The sequence below is a fragment of the Schistocerca americana genome, chromosome 8 (genome assembly GCF_021461395.2).
Source record: "Schistocerca americana isolate TAMUIC-IGC-003095 chromosome 8, iqSchAmer2.1, whole genome shotgun sequence".
NCBI lineage: Eukaryota > Metazoa > Arthropoda > Insecta > Orthoptera > Acrididae > Schistocerca > Schistocerca americana.
In genome coordinates, this window is record NC_060126.1 from 126,203,666 (window position 1) to 126,221,682 (window position 18,017).

The following is an 18,017-nucleotide window of genomic DNA, read 5'->3' on the forward strand; positions in this document are numbered from 1 at the left end:
AGAGAGGCCTATTAGCAAATGAAAAAGCTAACTAATGTAATGAGGCAAAGAAAATTACAGTTTTATGATGAAATGTACCAGATGAATAGTAACAGACTAACCAAGCAGATTTTCAATTTACCAAATTACTACAAATTTAAGCCCACACGATTCGCCGAAATTGACAAACATGTGAGAAACGCAGGAATATATTGAACATAATAAATAACATACTTTTTAAAGAAGCAACACAAAAAGCAGATTTCAGGAAAGAAATAGGCCTGGAAAAGAAAGAAAGGGGACCTCTGGGAAGAAAAGGAACGACGTTCTCAACATGAAGTAAGTCTGGGAGCAACGATAATTAAATGCAAAGAAGCAAAACTAAAGTTGATTTATTGTAACCTCCAAAAGGATTGTTTGAATAAAAAATAAAGTGCAGCTACTCACAGAGGTTCAGCGTGAGCTGTAATTATCTTCTGGCAGAGAAACTTGGTAGATAGTCTGTTAAAGCAGAATCGATGTACGCTGGAAAAAAATTAGTTCGAATATTTGCCATCAGGTGCAAATCTGCGCTGTACAGCATATCAGGGACTGATGACCTCAGATGTTAAGTCCCATAGTGCTTAGAGCCATTTAAACAGCATATCACCGTCATCTCTGGTGCTCATACTGTGTAAGCGATGATCAATTACACAACCAACATAACCGCTTTTCACAAATTTGACCTTTCCTGCATATGTCTCATTCCCAATTCGTTACATATGGAAACATTTCCACATCTCTCTCGCATTCACGACGCCAGTTTTGCACCTGGTAACCAAATTGGAACTAATTTTTTTGCGGCGTGAATGTATTACAATATCTGACGAGTTTCGCTGTCATACGATCATTACAGCCCACACTGGACCTCTGTGAGTAGTTTCACCCGGTTCATCTGGCTGCGTACAGCGTCGCCGTCATATATATATATATAAAAAGCAAAATCAGAGCTGGAACAGAAATATTTAGGTGTTCATTTTTCCCACGTGCTATTAGAGAGTGGATCGGTCGACTAATAACCTGAAGATGGTTCTATGAAACTACTGCCAAACACTTAAGTGTGAATTGCAAGGCAATCATATCGATGAATTGTGCATATTGCTAAGGGCTCCCGTCGGATAGACCGGTTGCCAGATGTAAGTCTTATTAGCTGTCGCCACTTCGCCAACTTCCATGACGATGAGGATCAACTGATGATGAAGACAACAAAACGCTCAGTCCCGGAGCAGAGGAAAACTCTCACACAGCCGAGAATCAAACCCGGGCCCCCCCGCGCACCATTCTGCCGCGTTGTCCACTCAGCTGTGGACACAAACATGTAGATGTACGCTGAGGTGACGAAAGTCTTAGGATAGCCATATGGACACATACAGATGCATGCAGAATCGCGTACACAAGGTGCAAAAGGGCAGTGCATGGCGGAGCTGTCGTTTGTACTCTGGTGATTCATGGAGAAGGTTTCCGACCCTTGCAGCCCTCTGGGCTTGTGACCATATCGGTTGGGACATAGATGATTGGAAACCCGTTGTTTTATCAGATGAGTCCAGTTTCCTGTTGGTAAGCGCTGATGACTCTGAGCACTATCGGACTTAACTTCTGAGGTCATCAGTCACCTTAGAACTACTTAAACCTAACTAACCTAAGGACATCAAACACATCCATGCCCGAGGCAGGACTCGAACCTGCGACCGTAGCGGTCGCGCGGTTCCAGACTGGAGCGCCTAGAACCGCTCGGCCACCCCGGCCGGCGGTAAGAGCTGATGGTAGGGTTCGAGTGAGCGCTGACCCCACGAAGCCATGGACCCATGTTCTCAACAAAACAGTGTGCAAGTTGCTGGTGGCTCCATAATGGTGTGGACTGTGTTTACATGGAACAACTGAACCGATGGTTGATTGCAAATGGTTACGTTCGGCTATTTGGAGGCAATTTTCAGCCATTCATGGATTCCATATTCCCAAACAACGATGGAATTTTTATGGATGACAACGCGCCATGTCACCGGGCACAATTGCTCGTGAGTGGTTTGAAGAACACTGTGAACATTTCGAGCGAATTATTTGGCCACCCAGATCGCCCGACATGAATCCCATCGAGCATTTATGCGAAATAATTGAGAGAGCAGTTGGCACCGGCAACACTTTCAGAATTATGGACGCAACATCACTTAATATTTCTGCAGGAGACTTCGAACGTCTTGTTGAGTCCTTGCCACAAGGAGTTGCTGCTCTACTCGAGGAAAAGAAGGTCCAATACGACAGTAGCAGCTATCCCATGACTTCTCAGTGTAGATTCATCACAGGGGGCGGCCAAGAATAGTAGGACAACGTACTACTCCCTCCCAGCTCTACTAACGTAAATCAGAGCATTCGGGATTATAGACAGTTACCAACACTCATTCTTTCCGAGTGGTACAGATAAGGGGGAAATGGCGTCGTTAACTAAAGCCACACACCGTAAGGTGGCTTTCGGCGTAATCGCAGATGGATTTTAAACAGGGAGTCTTATGACTCAGCTTACTGTTTTTCTACATGTCACTGTTACAGAGTATTACATCTATTTAACTCATGCTCTATACGACAGGAACTTTCCAGACGTGTATTAAGAGATTCCCTTCGGCTTCTTCTTTTAATGGAGTTGTCCGTCCATCGACGGCGGTCATCGTTTCATGCTAATTACAGACGACGGCGTAATAAGTTTTCCAATTTACTGCGAACAGCTGCCGATGAGCATTTGGGGTCGATGCACCACGGTCGGTGCCAGTACTTGACAAGCGGGGGCACGTACCGCGACCCCAGCGAAATTATAGTCCTCGGCAGGCGACGGTCGTCCGTTAGCGAGACCGGGGCTTGAACGGAGTTCCTTCGGCACGTCGCTGATACCGCGGCTGAATTATAGGCAGCGGGAGAGGTGATGGATGAACGAAGATGTTCGAGCCGAAAGGACGGGAATTTACGGGGTCGGTGGTAGGGCCACGTAACAAGTGGCGGCTGCGAACAGGAGGAGAATACATAATCCGGCAAAGCGGAGGATAAGCAAGGAAAGTAATCAGTCTACGTCGATCTTTTTGAAAGTAAGGAGTCCTGATTTTTGAGACGCTATGCAGCATCTGAAGCTGGTCTCTTTCAAGCACAAACATACGTCTTGTACAGCCATGTTTTTGCTTTAAATTTTGTGTTCAGTTTACCTCGTAAATATAACATACGAGGTGTGATCAACAGTAATGGGAATATCTGTTTTTGTTAAGGAATCTTTATGTGTTTATCAACATCAACTTTGTCCCCTTCAAAGTAATCGTCCTCAGCTATTTCACACTTGTGCCACCGTCTTTTCCAATCTTGGAATCACATCTGGAACTCATTTTTCTGTCCTTCACGATTCTGTTCTTATTTCATCAATCGTGGCAAAACGACATCCATTCATGGTTTTCGTCTACCTCGGGTATAAGAAGAAATCGCAGGTAGATGAGACAACATAATGGTTTTGTTTCTTTCCAAAAATCATGAACAAGCATTCATGCGTGAGCGGAGCATTAACGTGATGCAATTTCCACCAGTTATTTGCCACAGTTCTGGTCAATTTCTTCCGATTGTGTCACACAAACAGTGCATAACTTACAGACAGTATTCCTTATTGACCGTATACTATATGGTATGGACTTAAGATGCACAGTACCATTGTAATAGAAGTAAACAGTGAGAACTTTCACATATGATCGAACTTGTCGAAATTTTTTCGGTCTTGGCTCTTCATTCAGTTTCTATTTGGACGATTGGGCCTCGATTTCGACGTCATGCCCGAATACTCATGTTTCGTCATCGCTTATAACCTTCCTTAGAAGTCCTGAATCGTTTTCGACTTCATTCAGTAATTTGTGAGCGATGTCTACGCGACACCGCGTCTGGTCGAAATTCAGCAATTTCGGAGAAAAGTTCCTGCTCCACGTTCCATGTATAAAACACCCGAGAAAATTGCTTGGAATGAGCCAAAGGATATGCTGACATCACCGTCAACCTCTATGATGGTGATCCGGCGATTTTCCAGAACCATTTTCTTTACTTGTCGTAAGTTGTGGTGTCACCGCCAGACACCACACTTGCTAGGTGGTAGCCTTTAAATCGGCCGCGGTCCGTTAGTATACGCCGGACCCGCGTGTCGCCACTGTCAGTGATTGCAGACCGAGCGCCACCACACGGCAGGTCTAAAGAGACTTCCTAGCACTTGCCCCAGTTGTACAGCCGACTTTGCTAGCGATGCTACACTGACAAATACGCTCTCATTTGCCGATACGATAGTTAGCATAGCCTCCAGCTACGTCATTTGCTACGACCTAGCAAGGCACCATTACCAGTTTATATTGAGATTATTATTGATGTAGCGTCAAGAGCGATGTACACCAATTATGGATTAAAGTTAAGTATTACATCAACTACGTACTTTATTTGCTACTATTAATTCCCTTAACTGTTCCAGACCTCACGCCAGTCTGCGTGAGTTAAACGCGTGCCTTTCGGCTACCCGTCACTGTGGATTGGCTGTCTTGCCAGTCCACTACATAAGTAACTGCTGTGCTGGGCCGCCCGGAGTGGTTGTCGTCTTCAACGTCTTCTCGACCCTCTTTGAAACGTTTATACCACTCGTAAACTCTTGTCTTACTAGTAGTAGATTCCTCAAAAATAAGTCAACATTTCGAAATTGCCGAGAACCAGAAACCTCGCATAATTTTTTCGACTGCCAACAATAAACTGAATATTCAAAACAGCTGAAAATTCAAACATACATCAGGGACATGTGTACCAACAACATAAAAAACTGAAAATCGGAAGTATAAAGCCTGGGAAACTAAAAAAATTCCCATTAGGTTTTGATCACACCTTGTAACTTCACAACAAAGGCGACAAACTTTATAATATATCCTGAGACATCAAGCGATTGCCATTCGAGGTAGTACGTAGCACACAGATTAATAACATACGGTACCGTGTTGGCGAAACGCAAGGTCCCAAACTGTTCCGGTACTAAAAGTGAGTGAAGCAGAAAATGTTTGGGATTTAGAAAGGTAGATGCAGATGTCAGCCAAGTTCATACACAGGGTTGTCCAAAAATCACGAAGGAATAATTACTGTGCATAACGTGTTTATTCGTTCCTTTCTGCTTTGTTTCACATTGTGGCAGAAGAAGGGTGGAAGTTTGACCGTGGACCGACTGAGAACCGACTGTGGAGCTCTTCTTAGAATATATCCCTTCGTGACTTTTGGGCCATGCTGTAGTATGAATAAACTTAACATGTAGCAGAGTCTGCAGCTGTTGCTTGTTAGTTTCTTTGTCCTGTAACAGTGAGTAGCGGTTTACCAAAAGGCGTATGAACTAGCAATGCGATCCACTACTTCAGCTACACGATGTTCTTCTGAAACTCATTTCGCGCTGCGTTTCGAACATCATTAACATACGAATGCTTTACGAGCTCTGTGAATAAAGCATTTGAAACCCGGAAGACGAAGATTCATCAATAAAATACAAACATGTTCCTCAAAATAAATGAACACTTACTGGCAATAGTTTTAAAGGATCTGCATTTTATGGCAACAGGGTAAAGAAGAAAATAAAAACAAAACTATATGACATGGCTATGAGCTAAATCTTCCATTTCTTAGCTTGACGTGAACTCTCACAAATTCTTGAGGAGATGCTCAAACTTACAAGTTGTACAGACTTGGAATGATGCTTGGATTACGTTTTTTATTTCTTCCACGAAATGGTTTGAATCAAATTGCCATCTTAAGGTAATGCTACAACTATCGCCATTTGTCGCTGAAGGCCACTGCTATTTCCTCCTTACGCCATTTTAGGATTAAGTTGCTCAACGTATCGTAGGATATTAACAAGCTGCTACTGCCTAAAACATTTTATATTAACCCTCAATTCGTCGCGTTCTAGTACACAGTTTTCTATTCACAGTCACGAAACAATTATGAATCTAAAAACTGCAGACATCGTGTAGATTCTAGAAAAACTGCAAAAATAATCACAATTAGAAATGAAAATTATCACCAAGCAAAATCATTAAGTTTCGTAAATGAACCGCGAGAACTAACAGTGTCCAAATAATTCGAGAGCTGACGCTGAGTTTATTTCCCAAACTCGTAAAGTTACTACTAAGTTCAATGTTACTATGAAATTTCTAACTTGAAAAGAGCTAAATCAGATCACTCAAGTAGTGCGGACTTCTGGAAAGTTTGATAATCCTGTTGTTGTTGTGGTCTTCAGTCCTGAGACTGGTTTGATGCAGCTCTCCATGCTACTCTATCCTGTGCAAGCTTCTTCATCTCGCAGTACCTACTGCAACCTACATCTATCTGAATCTGCTTAGTGTATTGATCTCTTGGTCTCCCTCTACGATTTTTACCCTCCACGCTGCCCTCCAATGCTAAATTTGTGATCCCTTGATGCCTCAAAACATGTCCTACCAACCGATCCTATTTTTCTTTATTGGGCGCTTCGAGTTTATAGATAAAAAAAAGTTATAAATAAAAGCCAGGAGCTTTACTAATGTATCTAGCCATCAATATTTTCACGTTTAATCTGTGGCAAATTCCTCATAATTTTTTGTCCGTTCTGTTAGATAAACGTAACCTGCAATCAACATTTCTGCTCCTAGAATCCGCTGTGCCACAGTCGATATTTATCATACAGAATTCATCCTGTAGATAGACAGCACATGATAGACTCCGTGAGAGCCAACATCTCGGACAAATAAAAAGGTTTCGATGGTGCTGAGCCACATACAGTATTTTTTGAAAGAACACAGCGCAATTTGACTGTATGTTACCGCATTTTTCTTCTGTGTAATTTCAAGTAAAATATTCTCAGACCAATTAACACCAATTTGCTGTGTACGGTGCACGATGACAAATACACAGTTCAACACATTTGCTTAACGAAATTGACGTCTTGTAGAAATGCAGCACATTATCGTAGAAGACCGTCAAAATCTGGGAAAACCAGCCCAAAGCAGGTAAATACAAGACAGGTACAGTCGAACCCACCAGTACACCTCCCCAACACTCTCAGACATCCACTATGTCACAGAGTCCCCTCCCCCCGCAGGTAAAACACATACATACAGAAAAATAGCGCAGTTACGCTAGGTGTTGACAACGGTACTACATTTACGAATAAATTTAGAATACGTGCCCTGAAGTGAGGAGAACTGTCAGTATCTTTGATCTTTAGAGTAAGCTACATATAAAGGGAGCTCTGAAAGCAAGTCGCTCTGTAACACAGTGGAAGTCTGAGGATACTGGAGAAATATATCGGGGGTCGAACTGTTTGTTTTGCACGATACTTGTAACATGTGCAGAATGGAGATAATCCTGCACTTATTTCTTGCATCAGCAGCGTTTTGCAGTTCAACATATGATGTGCAGGACATTAGGTTAGCTCACCCTAAATATAGAACATACGATGTGGGACTGGCATCTTTCAAAAGTTAGTCTTTAGCTATTAAACAACATCTTGGCAAACTGAATGTTTTAACTGGTAATGGAGACGAAACCGTGTAAATGCATTGTGGTGTTTATTAGGGGATATCAGTGTGGATGTTGTACGGATATAAAAAAATCCATCTAAAGCAGAACTGGTTGACCTTGAGATGGACCATCAGCCTGTACTAATGTAATCGTCTCGTATGTCTGACTACTGTCTTATGGATTCGGATAATCAGAATGGGTATGTGCGTCTACCTGACATTTGGGAGATATGTTTACATCTTCCTCCGCTAAAAAGAACCTCGTTTTTAAGCTCTGACTAATAACTATGGAAATGGACTGTTCGAGTTTGGTGCTAACGTTATGGAAGCACATGTATGTGGTACGGAAGACTGTAGTTTTAACAGAAAATTTGTAAGTTACTGAAGGGAGTACCTTACACAGCTTCACTGTACCTAAATAGCCCTAACAGTCGTTCGAGACCTGTGTTTCATGCATCTGATTCCAACGCACAGTAAGATTGCTGAGAATTTTTTTTTCTTTATAGGCAAATTACATTTCGAAAAGATGAGATCTATATGAACGTATATGACATGGAAGACTCTGGTTTTAATGGAACAATTGTTCAAATGGTTCAAATGGCTCTGAGCACTATGGGACTTAACTTCTGAAGTCATCAGTCCCCTAGAACTTAGAGCTACTTAAACCTAACTAACCTAAGGACATCACACACATCCATGCCCGAGGCAGGATTCGAACCTGCGACCGGAGGTGTCACGCGGTTCCAGACTGTAGCGCCTAGAACCGCTCGGCCACTCCGGCTGGTGAACATTTGTTAATAGTGGTAGGATGTGCCACACATAGCATCACTGTACTTAAATAGTCATGACAGATATTTGGAGATTAAGTTACACGCAACTCATTCCATAGCGCCGCTGGATTACTGGTTTTTTTCTTCCTAAGCAAATTACATTTCGAAATTAGAAGGGGATATATATGTGTGTAAATGCTATGGAAGCCTGTAGTTTTAGTAGCACTTTTGTTAAAGGTGCGAGTGGGCGTCACACACAGCATCACTTTACTTAAATTGCCCTGACAAACGTTTGGCAACTGTGTTACAGACATTTTTTCCATTACTTCGCTGGATGGACTACATTTTCATCGTAAGCAGATTACATTTTGAAGTATGTATGGAGTCTACAAGCATGTGTACAGCATGGAAGTCTCTAGCTTTAATGGTACTTGTATGACTACGCATAACACCACTGTTCTTAAATATCACTGATTGACGTTTGGAAACTGTGCGATAGAATTTCGCAAATAATTGTTTTTGTATGCTTTGAATTCCACATTTTTTACATGCAAAACTTGTTGTAGCAGGTATACCATTTGCAATGAACTTTCGTTTATCTTAGAATGATTGAGTGACTGAAAACATAATCAGCATATCTCCATCTCAATGCTCCTACTATCTTGAGTAAAACAATACCACAAACCTACTCTCGTTCCACTGCAGTACATACCACTTCCTGCAGACCATTGATGTTCACATCACTTTGTTGCTGTCACGAGTCTCGAACAACACCAAGCACAATGTCAAAGACGAGAATGCTGAGACAGAACGTGTTGCACTTAGCTATCAGCTGCCCCTCGATATATATATATATATATATATATATATATATGTATGTCAGTTTGCTGCACAGATTACCCCATTCTACTTGAACGAGCCCAAGCTTCATACCTCACTACAAATTTTCAATTTACGCCATTACTATCAGGTCATTCTCAACTGCTTTCGCACATAGACCCGTTGTGGTTAAATGATTAGTACTGTGAACAGTAACATCGATTCGACAGCTCGACACTACATAGTTGCTGTCTACGAATCCTGTACGCCCAAACCAGTTCATGTTAACTGACTCATCTACAAAGTAAAAGCAAGAAGTGGATGCTGTTAGGATCGTATAGGTTGGCGTACTCCATTCTAATATGTGACAGAGAAAAAAAGAAGTGTGGGAAAGACTACGTTCTCCTGGAAACATAGTGGTGGATTAACCCATTTTTTCCTGACTGAAATTTCACTTCTGAAATTTACAAATAGATATTTATTTTTTTATCATCATCAAAAAAACATACTACAGCAAGCTAAACTAAAAAGTAATTAATAATTTAAGCACAAGAGTGGGAAAATACATGTCACGCTAGGCATAACATACATTTTAAGTCAATTATGTGACAGTAAATAAAATAAAGCAGTTTGTGTCATTTACATTATGTTTAGACAACAGCATTTATTCTCTGTTGTACGGTACAAAACACAAACCAACATCAAGTTTGCAGCTCATTGTTCTTGGAGTTCCTTTGCAGTTTTCTGCAGCGCACCGTCTTGTCTTTTTCTGTAGTTCCGTAACTACCGGACTATTTTTTTAATCGTGTCTGATGTCATGCAGCGCGCTGTCTTGATATGAATTATCTGCATGTTGACCAAAACCCCTCGATTTTTTCATTGGAAGTCAGGTAACGATCCACACTGTAGCTTTGAAGTTGCAGTTATGGTGTGTTCGTTACCTGTCATTCTGTAGAGAAGCCATAGTTCATGTGCAGACACGGCTAGTAGCCAAGTGAAATTGGCTACCACCATTTCTTTCCTCTGATACTCACCCTATATAGCGTCATATTTTCGTCCATTTGGCTATTACCCCAATGCTGTTGTTGTACTCTCCAATGACTTGTGATTGGGATACAAGGATTCTTTTGTTCTCTTGTCTGGAATATCGGACCACAGAGTTCACTGGTCGAAGCAGTTGTTACTGCAGAATTATCTATCCATGTGGTAATAATCGTCCCACTTCCCTTGCTGCTTTCGTTGTTGAAATCTCATTTCTTTCGGACATTGTCTTAGAGAGTGTAAGTTGACACTTTTAAGACAGACAGTTCTTACGAATAGTGCCATAACCTCGTTATTTTAGGTGAATCAACAATGCTGGTGATGTAAAAGGTTGCCAAAATGAAACCTGTGGGGCTGATTTTTGCTTTTTTCAAGAAGTAATTTGATCATTTGAACCAGAGGTGCAGCACGTTTTCCAAAAGCTTTCACACAAACCTCGTTATTTTGTGTATCAGATCCTTGGTATATTTTAAAATCCACTAGATAACCCATGTTTGTGTTTAGGCACCATACTTTGTACCCTAGCATAATGGATTCTCTTTTCAGAAATTGATTGTCTCCATGCCCGCCGAAATACTTTACCATGCTCTCAACATAATACCGTGCTTAGGCTGAAAGTTGAGACACAATACTTTTCTTAGCATATCTATTAATGGACGAACTTTCCACGTTTTATCATTTACATTGGTTTGTGAGTCGACGAACCTCATAATTGTTTCAAATCTATCTCTTCTCATCATGTCGTTCAAATGGCTCTGAGCACTATGGGACTCAACTGCTGTGGTCATAAGTCCCCTAGAACTTAGAACTACTTAAACCTAACTAACCTAAGGACATCACACACATCCCTGCCCGAGGCAGGATTCGAACCTGCGACCGTAGCAGTCGCACGGTTCCGGACTGCGCGCCTAGAACCGCGAGACCACCGCGGCCGGCTCATCATGTCGTTCACCACTTGATTTCTCATTCCCAGTCAAGAATTCTAGTAACATCTTCTGCTAGGTAGGAAAATCTTTTGGCTACATGTGCTCTTGGGGATTTGGGCAGTTCTTGAACAAAAGGTATGTTGATTCAGTGATGAAAAATTTAATTATTTCATCTTTCTAAACCAGTTTAAGGCACTGAGCCGGAGACAAGATTCTGTTTCTACTATGACCACTCTCGCGAAGAAAAGAGTTATCGCTTTTCATATCCTCCATTCTCCAATCTCTTATTACAATTTTTAAGATCTGTAGTTTTTTTTATTTTATTTGATCTGACATTTTCTGATTTATCGTCGTGATGGCAGCCGCTCGAGCATGAAATCCAAGTTTTCTCACATCTCGTCTGTCGTCTTTCAGTGGATGCTGATACAGTTTGGAATTCTTGGGTGATGGTCTGGATCGATGTATGCCTATTACACATTAAGACCCTCTTCAAATGTCGGCGGTCTCTGTCAGTCAGTAGAAGAGGTCGGCCTGTACGCTTTTGTGCTGTACGTGTCCCTTCACGTTTCCACTTCACTGTCACATCGGAAACAGTGGACCTACGGATGTTTAGAAGTGTGGAAATCTCGCGTACAGACGTATGACATAAGTGACACCCAATCACCTGACCACGTTCGAAGTCTGTGAGTTCCACTGTGTGCCCCATTCTGCTCTCTCACGATATCTGATGACTACTGAGGTCGCTGATTGGAGTACCTGGCAGTAGGTGGCAGCACAATGTACCTAATATGAAAAACGTATGTTTTTTGCGTGTGTTTCTGAATGGAGTGGAAGGTGCGACAGTCATTTTGTCTTGGTGTGGAGTGCAACTTGTAGGCAAACGGTCCTCCTTCACGTTTCCAGTTGTGTTTTTGTAACTTTCGGTAAATCTAAACGTAAGATAAGTTGTTAATTTTTAATTGTACGTCCCTAAGTGGTATGTACTCTTAAAGCGCATGCCATTCGTTTTGCATTAGTTATATAACACGTTTAAATCCATCAGTTATTACGCTCCTCCGAGTGTGTTGTTAACCTGAAATGTGTTCTTGGGTTGGAACGGGATGGGGCAGAATGTGGAAGTATCCTCGGCTTGAAGGGCAAACACTTTACTGCCAAGCTAGCATACATGTGTAGGACACATCACTCCCTAGTTGTTCCTGTTATAGCTATGACGAATAATTCGTAATGTCGTAATGTATATGTAAAGTAAGCTGCAGTTTCTGTTGGAACAAGTTCCTTGGATTCAAAAACATAAATTTATTACCTCTATGTCATCCCTTAACTGAGAATCATTCATAATAATTAATCTAGATGACTAGAAAATACCGAATGAATTTATCAGGTTAATTCTGAACCACTCCAGAAGTAAATCGAAGGTCATCAGTTATCAAACATATTCTACAATTAATGATTTTATTTTGGTGAGGAGTCACAGTCATGTAAGGCTTTTTGGAAGATATAACTGTCATTTGACTACATAGCAGGTTTTATTCCAAAATCTAGATTTCGGCCTCGTAAATTGCCCAATGCTGAAATGTAGATTGTGAAATAAAACCTGCTGCACAGACAGTCAAACGGCGGTTATATCGTTCAAAAAATATTCTACAATGTTGTTCATTCTCCATTAGACTACTGACAGGCAGACTATTTTTGCTCAGTCGATGCATTCCTGGCTAGCACTTTGGAAGCTCGCACTTCAGAAACTTGGTGCTGCTAATCGTCATCACGTTGGCTGAGAACAGAATTATCTAGCATAGACCAATGAGTTTTGTTGGCATTTCTGTAACTGTGATTTGGGTATTATAAATAATATACAGACGCACCAGCTGCACCTCGAATACCATAAATAAAGAGCAGCGGAAATTATTTGGGCCGCTCTCCTCTTCAGTAGCTGTCGTAATTCTAACACATAATATCACAAATTAAAAGACATCATAACACTCTCAAGGAAATTTCGCTACTGTGTCTAACATGCACATTGATGGGAAAAAAATTGTAACACCAAAAAATAAGTAATGTGGAGTAATGCAATTTCGAGAATATATTTTTCTAGGTAACGCCTTTAAGGGATTAAGACTGCAAGAGAACATGTTAACGCAAGTGCGAGGTAAGTCATTGCGACTGTGAACTGCTGGTACATTATTAACCTGTGTAACCGCCAGAATTTTGAATGTATGCATGTAAACGTGCATACATTCTGTTGTTCAGGCGCCGGATGTCAGTTTGTGGGGTGCAGTTCCGTGCCTGTTGCACTTGGTCGGTCAATACACGGTCCGTTAATGCTGTTTGTGGGTGACGCTGGAGCTGTCGCACGTGATGTCCCACATATTCTCGACTGAAGACAGATCTGGCGATGGAGAAGGCCAACGCGACATTTCGATACTCTGTAGAACATGCTGGGTTACAAAAACGGTACGTGTGCGAGTGTTAACCTGTTCCGAAACACGTTCTGGAATGCTGTTCATGAATGGCAGCCCAACAGGTCGAATCACCAGACTGACGTACAGATTTGAAGTTAGGGTGCGTGGGATAGCCACGAGAGTGTTATGGGATTGTATGAAACCACAATCCAGACCATAACTCGAGGTGTAGGTCCAGTGTGTCTAGCACGCAGACAGGTTGGTTGCAGGACCTCGACTGGCCTCCTTCTGACCAACAAACCTTCGGAACTGGCACCGAGGCAGACCCAGTTTTCATCAGAAAACACAGCAGACCTTTACGCTGCCCTCCAGTGAGCTCTCGCTTGATACCACTGAAGTCCCAAATGGCGGTGGTTTGAGGTCAGTGGACAGCATGCTATCGGGCGTCTCGCTCAGAGCTGTCCTTGAAGTTAACGATTCGTAACAGTTCGTTGTGTCACTGTGATGCCAACTGCTGCTCAAATTGTTGCTGCAGATATACTAGGATACGCCAGTCTGCGTGTAAAGCAGACGTGATAACCGCTACACCACGGAAACGACGGCTCTGCTCCTGTACTACCTGGAAACCCGTAGTGGCAACAGATTTTTCCTGCGTAAGCAAGGGCATCGGTTACGTGCTCCCTCCGATTCTAGAAGTTGCTATAGTAAAAGACATCGATGAAAACAATCAAACCGCAACAGCCAGGGAGAATGCTGGGTGAGCAGCAGCTCTACATGGTGATACCAAGAACGGAGGCGTCCGTCATGTGCAGCGCTTAGCCGCTACGAACAGGCTCGTTGGTCTAGGGGTATGATTCCTGCTTCGGGTGCAGGAGGTCCCCGCGTTCAAATCCCGGACGAGCCCTTGCGTTTTGTGCAAACGTGTGGCGACTACCGGCACACCGGCGGCTGTTACGCGCATTTCCAGCCCTCCAGGTAAGCACAAAAACCAAGTAGCCGGTCCTGAAAGAGTTTCATGTATCATTTGAGCCATCTGCACCCTGGTGGTGGGACGTTTGAAATTGATTTAAATAATCACAGTAGAGATTGTAGCAAGTGTCTTGTTGAGTGCGACGAAAAAATGTTTCCGCCCGCAATCGAACCGGGGACCTTCTGCGTGCTAGGCAGACGTGATAACCGCTACACCACGGAAACTGCTACGCTCTGCGCTCCACATCTGACCCAGCTTGTAGGACGATCGCAACTTTGGGGTAAAAATCACTTCGTGGAAACGCACAATGCAGGTATTTCGCATTCGAATGCAACAATAGACAGCACCTTTGCCTGTCTGAATGCCATCACGAATAAGACCCCAAGAAGTCGTCAGAAATGCTCGCGGCCGAATCCTCAGTAGCATCAGCTACTCTTTCTTTCCGTACGAGGTACCGTCAATTCGCGCAGTCGCTATTGCAAATGATGTCACCTAAAACAATCACTTCGTTAGCGGCAAGGAGCCTGTGTTCAGCGGGTGGTTGTTCCTCCCGGTAGTGCCACGTGGCCATCCGGAGTCCAGCCTACCTGCTATCGCATATTCTCATGACCGCCACTACCAGCCACATTTCTGCGAAATCTTTCTGCAATACAGCGGAAAGAACATGCAACTTCAACTTCTCTTTGCCCTGTTACACCTCGTTCTCGGTAGTGCCACGTGGCCATCCGGAGTCCAGTCTTCTTGTTATTGTATATTCTCATGACCGCCACTACCAGCTACATTTCTGCGAAATCTTTCTGCAATACAGCGGAAAGAACACGCAACTTCAACTTCTCTTTGCCCTGTTACACGACCTCGTTCTCGGTAGCGCCACGTGGCCATCCGGAGTCCAGTTTTCCTGTTATCGTATATTCTCATGACCGCCACTACCAGCCACATTTCTGCGAAATCTTTCTGCAATACAGCGGAAAGAACATGCAACTTCAACTTCTCTTAGCCCTGTTACGCGACCTCGTTCAAATTCAGTGAGGTGTCGATAAATGCGTCTTTGTCTCATTAAAGGCATGCTTCACTAACATGAACTCGCCACGTCCAATCTCAAAGGCAACTAAAGCTCACGACCGTTACAGTGTGTATTTAAGGCAAACCTGATTCGCATCCTCATAGTGGCGCTAATGCACTGGGGGGAAATTTGAATAGACACCATCTTTCAGATGTAGAGACACGCCTCCCAACTTCATCTTGGTGTTGCAACTTTTTCCGTCAGTGTATGCAGCTTCGAATCAGAAAAGCAAACTGCGCAGGAAAATCTTTCCCAATGGCCGAAAAATAGGCCCCAAAAGCCGCGAAGAAAATTAAACAAGTGAATGACTGCAGCTTCTGATAATATGAAAGGGGAGGCAGTTGTGATGAGAATATGAAGCAAGGAACATAAAGTGCCGACAGTAATGTTTCGACCGTGTCATTCTTAAACAAAGCTATCATTCATCCCATAAACACCAAAGGGACAAAAAGAATCGTCTACTCGTAACGTCTTCAATATAACTACTGGTGAAGCTTTATCAATAAAATCGAAAACAGCTTGATGAATGAATTTCAGACGACAGAGCGGAACCAAAGCAACAGGACGAGGTTTCCCTTGGTGTGCGTGGGGCGGAATTTGCATATAGTACCTCGCAGGTAGCACATTTTGCTCGCATTTTATATCTTGGTTGCTTCACACTAACGATGCCTCTAGCTATCATAAAATTAAACAAGTGAATGACTGCAGCTTCTGATAATATGAAAGGGGAGGCAGTTGTGATGAGAATATGAAGCAAGGAACATAAAGTGCCGACAGTAATGTTTCGACCGTGTCATTCTTAAACAAAGCTATCATTCATCCCATAAACACCAAAGGGACAAAAAGAATCGTCTACTCGTAACGTCTTCAATATAACTACTGGTGAAGCTTTATCAATAAAATCGAAAACAGCTTGATGAATGAATTTCAGACGACAGAGCGGAACCAAAGCAACAGGACGAGGTTTCCCTTGGTGTGCGTGGGGCGGAATTTGCATATAGTACCTCGCAGGTAGCACATTTTGCTCGCATTTTATATCTTGGTTGCTTCACACTAACGATGCCTCTAGCTATCATACCATTCATATGAGAATTATCGAAGCATGATTGTTAAAACAGACTACTATGTTAAATATTCAAGTACTTGCAGCCTAGTCTGATTAGTGGACAACGCTAACTGTAATTTCAATTCGCGCTAGAGACTACGAGGAAGGCTTAATAACGCTGTTAAGATAAATCCTGTGCACGTCACATCACCTTCTCTCCTGATACAATTGCTCATCGACTCTTGCTTAACGAAACCTTCAGGATCACATAAATAGGGAAAAACAAGAAGGACTAACAAACAAGGCACTAGAGATCTCACTCTTTACATCAGCATGGAATAACTTGAAAAAGTTGAACATTGGTGAGTCAACGCATCTAGATAAAATGAAGTTGAGTAAATTAATTAAATATTTCTAGATCAAACCTAAATCACTACAACCCTATGTATTTACATTCTGAAATCAACTCTACACCGCTATCAAATACCAAATACGTGTCACTGAAGACCTGTCCAGTCGTTTTAAATTAAATTTTATCGTCATGACATATTACAAGTTACAAATCAGGGTCAAATTATTTAGTTTCATCTGAGTACTTTGCTAGTTAGGTTTTTGAATATCTGCGTATTACTAGACACAATTCGTGCGTTTTCGTCAGATTCTAGAGTAGAGTTGCGCAGCACGTGCCGATAGTCCGTTTTTCTGCATAGTTTAGTTTTCCACGGTCTTTAGTATGGACAGGGACTGCGATTGTTTTGTGCGGATGCGAGCCGAGTTTGTAATACTTCGCTCTCAGCTTCAGGCTGTGATGGATTCGGTTACACAGCTTGACGCTGCAGTGGATGGGCACCACTGTTGTGGGCCGGCCGTGGGGATCCAACGGACGTCCAGCACGTTCGAGTCCTCCGATCGGTTCTCACCGGTGGCCAACCCAGTTATTACTCGCACTGAAGCTGACCCCTCACCTGTGGTCGAGTGGGAGGACGCCCCGGGGCGAAGCAGGCGGCCGCATGTAAGACCTCCCCGGTTTGTCTGACAAACAGGTTCCAGGTGCTGTCTGAGGCTGACACTGTCGCTGAGCCAGATGCTGTCGCCTGTCCTTTCAGAGGAAACCAGTCAGTCTGCAAGACCCGGGCAATCGCAGAAGGTGGGATTATTGGTAGTTGGGAGCTCCAACGTTAGGCGCGTTGTGGGGTCCCTTAGGCACTTGGCTGATAAGAAGGGTAAGAAATTCAATGTGCACTCCGTGTGCATACCGGGTGGAGTCATTCCAGATGTGGAAAGGGTCCTCCCGGATGCCATGAAGAGCACAGGGTGCAGCCAACTGCAAGTGGTGGCTCACGTCGGTACCAATGATGCGTGTCACGTTGGATCAGAAGAGATTCTCTCTGGTTTCGAGCGGCTAACAGAAGCGGTAAAGGCTACTAGTCTTGCTTGCAA

General features: G+C 42.9%; 1 non-coding gene across 1 annotated transcript; it reads right to left on the minus strand.

The window, feature by feature from the left end:
* Positions 1-14,620: 14,620 nt before the first annotated feature.
* Trnaa-agc lies at positions 14,621-14,693 on the minus strand. Its single transcript has one exon. It is a non-coding gene; the product is annotated as a tRNA-Ala (tRNA).
* Between the last annotated feature and the right edge of the window lie 3,324 nt (positions 14,694-18,017).